This window comes from Rhinolophus hipposideros, assembly GCF_964194185.1.
Source record: "Rhinolophus hipposideros genome assembly, chromosome: 3".
NCBI classification, from domain to species: domain Eukaryota; kingdom Metazoa; phylum Chordata; class Mammalia; order Chiroptera; family Rhinolophidae; genus Rhinolophus; species Rhinolophus hipposideros.
The window spans coordinates 10,633,338-10,640,137 of record NC_138049.1 but is presented as its reverse complement, the minus strand read 5'-3'; the positions used below and the strand labels follow the sequence as shown (position 1 = coordinate 10,640,137).

At 39.3% G+C, this 6,800-nt stretch overlaps 1 protein-coding gene across 1 annotated transcript in view; it reads left to right on the top strand.

The window, feature by feature from the left end:
- Positions 1-5,239: 5,239 nt before the first annotated feature.
- The window catches only part of LOC308491076 (uncharacterized protein), a 118,481-nt gene continuing 116,920 nt past the window's right edge, over positions 5,240-6,800 (top strand). The window contains exon 1 of the mRNA XM_081033985.1: positions 5,240-5,260. The gene's annotated coding sequence lies outside the window, so the exon portion shown is untranslated. The remainder of the gene's footprint in view (positions 5,261-6,800) is intronic.

Sequence of the window (6,800 nt, the reverse complement as noted above, 5' to 3'; positions counted from 1 at the left end):
AATGGAAACCAGTAATGTGATGTGGCTGCTGAGGAAACAAAGGTGATCTTTCTTTTCTCTGGAAAGTTTTCTTCCTTGATGCTTTTCAAATTACAAAACTAATGAACGCTTGTTTTAAAAAGTGAAACAAAAATACAATTTTAAAAGGATATAAAAAGGAAATGCTAATCCGCTCCTCCTTTCTAGTTCTTGACCCTCTCACAACAAAGAATTATCCACCCAAAATCTCAACAGTGATGATATTACGAAACCCTCAGCATGGCGCATTCGATTTATTTCTCTGCATGCCATGCGTTCTAGAAATTACCACCAAGTAAAATTTTCATGCCAGAGTTTCCCCTTCTTTAAAATGAGGATAATCATAGCACCCACTTCAAGAGTTGTTATGAATATTAGGTTAAATAAAACATGTTGAGAATTGAAAGAGGTGTGCAAGAAAATCCAGCACAGCAATGTGAAGCATAAGCCTTCATTCAAAAGGTCATGGTAAGAGGAGGCGCTGAAGGAATGTTCTGGGGAAAAAGGGTGAGATTTTTATAGAACTTGAGCAAAGAGAGGTCAGCTGAAGTTCAGCTAGTTGTGGAACTAGTTGCTCAGTAAGGGTTCTTGCAGGTGGGGTGAGGAGTTTCACTTTTGGTCTAGCCATTGTTGGCTGGGCAACTCGGGTTTTATTAAGAGGAAAAGGGGGGCTAGGGTCACCAAGGGGTCTGGATGGAAATTATTAATTCTTCAGGGCTTCTTACAATAGCACATAGAATGTGCTCACTAAATGCTGATGATTGATGCTTTTCTGGTCTCCCCCAACCCTGGGCAGACTCTCTAAAACCTGTCACTTCTGGGAGCCAGTAGGAGACAAGGCAGAGGTCCTCTGTGCCCTTGGGTCTCACAACTTGACCCTGAGGTTCAAGTGCACCCCTCCAGGGAGGTGATGGGCTCCACCTTAGGAATGTGGGCTCCTTGTGGTGGAAATCAGTAAAGACCAACCAAATGAGAAAAGCAAAGGCTATTTATTCTGAACTTGGTATAGCAAGAGTCAGCCACTGTCACTTGCCTTTGGCAAAGACTCAAAGGCAGACAGAAAGGTGGGAGAGATTTCAGTGGCGAAAAGGGGAGGTTTAGGTGTGCGCTGAGAGAGGCTGCTGGCTCAGAGGAGCGGTAGGTGGCTACATGGAAGAAGGGCATTCAAGTGACCAGTTAAGGGTGGCTTTCTCTGGTTGGTCCCAGGTTGGAAGGGGTCACAAAAATTAGGGAGGCTGTCAGTTATTACTCAAGTCCTGGCCATTTTGGGTCAATGTTATAGACATTTTTGTATAGCTTCCTGGATTGCTACAAAAGATAGCAATATGGCTTCCTGCAAGTCCGATTTATAAGTAGGCTGACTTCCTGGGTGAATTCTTATAGGTAAGGGGTTGATTTCCTGGGCAGGTTGTTATAGGTTGTGGGTCAAAGTTGTGTTTTTATACCTAGTCTGGCCATTATCCACTTGTATCTTTAGATTCAGTCTCTCATTTTCCTTTCCCTGATTATTTCTTCCTGTCTAGGCTTCTGTTTATGTTATTTGGTCTGGGGGCAGAATACAAACAAACAAACAAACAAACAAACAAAAAACACACAACAAAAAACTGGCTTTAATTGATCTCATGTTCATTCAAGTTTATTTTCTAGCATAAATTTTATGATGTAAAGGGCTAAAGATTTTGATGCTCGGTCTCTGAGACTCGACCCTTAACATTCCAAAGCTAAGAATTACAAGGGTTTGTTCTGCTTAGTCCATCTTCCCAGAGGCAAAACAAGAAATCAGGAAAAGGCAATGTGTGAAAGGATATTTAAAAACTAAATAGCCCATAACACATATTGCATAAACATTATATGAGCATTATGTGATATCAAGTTACTCTCCCTGGAATTTCCAAACAAACCTAGAATGATTTTTTTGGAAGGATTGCTGAAAAATGAGGTTTTAGAGGCAGGATTTGGGTCAAAGTCTAGTATGAGGCCTAGTGATAAACGGGGTTAGAGATTGGCTATCATTTTTTTCTATTTAAAAAATATACATTAATTGCTGAATTAAGTTTACAGAACTTAGTTTTATATCCTTTCTAAGCATACTTGTCAGTATGTACAGGTCAGTTTTCCAACAGCTTGTGGTATCTGTTATAGTTCTTTGAGTGCATAAATTAATTAAGGCCAGTGTCTGTATCCTGAAACTGAAAAATAGTTCAAATGAATTTACTTGAATGTTGGCCATGTACCCTCTGTAATATCTCATCAGGGTGATTAGTCTAAGGTTAATTTCTGCTTGCAATTCTCACAGAGCACTGGCATTTTCATTTTGGCATCAGGTTCACTGTTTGTAATGAAAGTGCCTAAGGATGGTTATAGCATATTTCCTCAATCTTCCTGTTTTAAGACCATTAGTAAATAAAATACAGATTTCTGTAGATGGAATATAGTTCCAGTAAGTTGCAACTTTAGTCATATTTATTCCTTTTGACTTTGAATTGAGCAGTATTTCCTAAAATATTTATAAACTATCTTTTGGATGATGCAAATTAAAACATTTCAAGGTAAGGATATTAATATCATAACTACATGAAAAAAAGAAACCATGGGGAGTAGCTTTTAAGATATCCATATCATGCCAACACTAATGAGATATTTTTGCAATAAATACATTTAGTGTATGACATTGAAAGCAGTTGATTAAAGGAAAGCAAAGATTGAAAGTTAGCAGGAGTACAAATGAGATTTTTATTTGGTACTTTTTCTCTTTTCTCTTTATGACTGCATTAGTGAGGTACCAACGAGAGGCCTACACGAAGCCTTGGTTGGACCCTGCTGGGATACTCACCGTTAAAAGATTGCTGAGTTCTGTTTCCTCCGTCCTAATGTCTCTTCCTTGCAAAGCTCAGGGCATATGAGAGGCGTTTTTATTGGTTTGTATGAGTGCAGTTGCTTTCGGAAGACTTATAATTTGACTAAAGGGGGTATCTGTGAAAAAGACATGGTCAGGTATGTCCTGCTGCACTGAATACTAATATGCTTTTGGTAGAGGCACATTATGCTTTTATTTCTGATTCTACATTGAATTATTTACACCTTCAAGGCAGCTGATTGAACTGCAGCATCAGTCAATTAGCAAATCAAAAATTTATATGATTCCAATTTAGCATGGAGTCCTTCTCTCTCTCTCTCTTTTTTTTCTTTTTAGATTTTCACCCTGACAGTGACAAATTACTCCTCTGCTGGCTGAGATTGGAAATTAAAAGCATTTAGAGTTGCTCATGCATTTATGCTAATGAGAACTTCTGATATGATTTGCATGCAAAAGAGGACAATCTGAAAGCTCATCAGTTTTTCATGCTTCCGCATTTTGATGTAGCAGAATTTTTTTCTGTTTTTCTGTGGAGCAAAAATTTTTTTCTCTCCAGGAAACAATACAGAATGTGAACAAAAAGAGTTCTTTTAAGTCAGAAAGTTCTTCGTTTTTGTACCCTCCAGAATCTTGTCAAACCGTGTGCTTGCTTTTTCAAAACGGCAGCCCACATTCATTAGCATTTTAGATGTTTATCAAAGGAAAGATCCAGTATCTGCCACACAAGATTATAGCTCAGCTTCATTTTCAATTCAGCAAGGGGGGAATAAAAACAAAGACATGGGGACAGACTAGAAGAGGGACTTGCACCCTGACAACCTTTTTCATACACCACCTGAATTAATCCCATTTAGAGCAAGTTTGATTAGTCACCAAAGGTGGCAGTTTTAACTTTCATAGATGGCACTGACAAATTTTAGCAGAATCTTAGTATAACACTTCTCCACTGATATTTGTATAGAAGAGGGAAAAAAAATGTTACAAATGAATACAGAATACCCGCGGGACAAACGAATGAGGAAGAAATGTGCTATCCAGAAATTTTTGAAAGGAATTTAATTATTTCCATAAACATGCATTTATTAAACCATTAAGATGGCAAAGAGGGAATTAAAAGGATGGGAAATGTTTCATTTTTATAATTTTTATTTTTCTTAGAAATGAGTCCCTCTCTTGGGAGTGCTCTAATTTGGTGAAAGTTAAATGTTATATTATCAAAATGTAGTTGATACTGTGGAAATTTTATTTTGCCAAAATGAATAGGCTTTGTTATTGCTTTAACTGTTATCATTCGAGGTCTTTATTTATATTTAATGCAGTTCAGAGCAATGTTGCACCAACTATGTGAGAGACAATGTACTTTTGGTCCCCTCAACGGGAGAAGTCAGGAGCTTTCTTCTGCTTTAAATGCACAGAATCTAATTTATGTAAGATGTTTGAAAGATGATTCCATAGAATAGCCTTTTGGTACTGGAGTTTAACGTAACGGTTATCTATTTGCCTGCTTGTACCTGGTGCCCTTAAGCTGTCCTAACGTAGAGAAATGTGTACAGTTCTAGCTGAGGGTATTGGCTGGCTTTGGAATCCATTCGAATCACTTTGTATATTATCTTTTAAATTTGTGTGGTTCCCTGCACACAAACCCCTTCCCCAACCACCACCAATACCTTTCTCAGGAGCCTTGGACTTCCATTCTATATTGTAACTTGATTGATTGAAAGTGTGTGTTTCCAGTGTCCCTGGATTTTCTCCAATTGTGGTGGATACCCTAAGCCAGGCATTCATTTTGGATCCCATCTAATATTGACTGGCGGACAGTTAAACTTCAAGTGAGGGACTCCTAGCTCTGGATCTTCTCACTTCTCTTGTTATAGCCAAATGACCAGCTGGGTCAGTTCATAGCTCAGCTGGCTTCCTTACCTGCCACAAAATGGAATTAAACCCAATGGGGTAATTTTGTATTTTGGGTAAGGGAATGCTATGGACTGAATTGTCCTTCCCAAAATGCATAATTGAATCCTTAACCTCCAAGGTAACTGTATCTGGAGTTAGGGTCTAAAAGGAGTTAATTAAGGTTCAGAAAGGTCATAAGGTGGGACCCTGATCCAATAGGACTAGAGTACTTATAAGAAGAAAAGCCTGAGCTTACTCTCATCCTCTCTCTCCCTTCTTCTCTCTCCCACCCCAAACAGAGGACACAGTAAGAAGGGGGCCATCTGCAAGCAAGCCAGGAAGTGGGTTCTCGCCAGAAACCTAATCAAATGGCACCTGGATCTCAGACTTCCCAGCCTCCGGAATGGTGAGAAAACAAGTTTCTGTTGTTTAACCCACCATTCGATGATATTTTTTTTATGGCGGCCCAAGCAGACTAATACAGGGAGAGAGGTAAGAAACATATTATTTCTAGACTTAAAACTTAATCATTTGTTGTGGTCTACCTTATGCTTCCTGAACATGGCATGACTGTCTTATGAAATAAGCTTTCAATGTTATCCTCTATGACCATTTAATTTAATCAGCCATCTTGTGTGGAATTATAAAAATGAATATTCAGTGACAGAACAGTCTGTTCACTGCAGGTAGAGGCGTGTGCAATATAGAAAGTAACCATTTAGCAGAATTATGGCAATAAGTTTACTGCTAGAATCCATGGGGCATCTATAAACCCCTCCCACCTACCCAGCATTGCAGAGAGAAGTCCTTTCTGCACAGATGGAATAGACTGGTTTGTCCTCTAGGAGGAGAGTTATATAATCTCAAGCTCAGGATTGATAGGTCTTCACTCAATGGTTTAAAGGCAAGAACAAGCCAAAAACAGAGCTGTAGACTCTAAGTTTGAGAAGTTGTATAAAAAGAGACTGAAGATGCTCTGTAATGGGAATGTCAGACCTCTTCTGAGAATTGCATTGAAGCTTTCCTGAAAGAATTACTGTTTTCCTTTTTATAAGGTTATATATGCAAAGGAAAGAATTAACATCATTTCCTGTATAGTATTTTTCTCTCAAATACTCAAAGAAGAACAAAATGACATCTTGGTGCTACCATCTTGATCCCGGGTGATTATTTTATCTTTTGATATCTAGAGAAGTTTTGACACATGGCACTGCGAAGGTGCTGGAATGGGAGTGGTGACAGCCAGGAGGGAAGAGAGTGGCAGGGACCCCAGGCAGATACGTGGTGAAACAATGACCCTGTCTTATGACAAGGTACAGAGAGCTGAATTACTTATCCCACTTTGCATTGCTGGCAGAAACTCTCTTTTTACTATATTCCTGTTATTAGTATCTCCTTCTCTGCCTTATAAGATATGTGTTCTTTTATTTTTATGATATTTTTGTTTTTCATTAGAAATGACCACCAATTCTTTCAAGGGTTGTCAATAAATCTAACAACCACTGATATGTATTGAAAGCATACCAAGTGCTGACTGTTGAGGTACTTCGTATGTTACGGTCCTATGAGGCAGGTACTAGCATTCTACACATGAAGGGGTGCCACCTAGAAAGGGTGCGTAGCTCGCCAAGGCCCCAAGTTTCTGTACGTGGCAGAGCCAGGGCTGACACCTAGGTTCATGTCTCACTGAAGTGGACAGCACAATGATGTTAGTGCCAGAGTGCTGCTGCTATCTGGGACCTCCTGACGTACTCACTGAAAATGCTCAACTCCAAAGAGAGATGAGCAATCTAATTTCCTGGAATCAGGTCCCTTTGGTGGATTCTGTGAACTTACCTAGAAATGCACAGAGCGGTGTTTACTTCAGTGCACTGACTTGCTGTTATTTGACTGTTGCTTGTGGTGCTCAGTTCCAAGGAAAGGTTCAAGTTAATGATGCCCCTGATGTTCCTTCACCCTTGACGTATCCTCGCAGATTTCCAGCCGGAGTTAAGACAACCCTCAAGGTTGCGCATTGACGTTACTTCAGGGA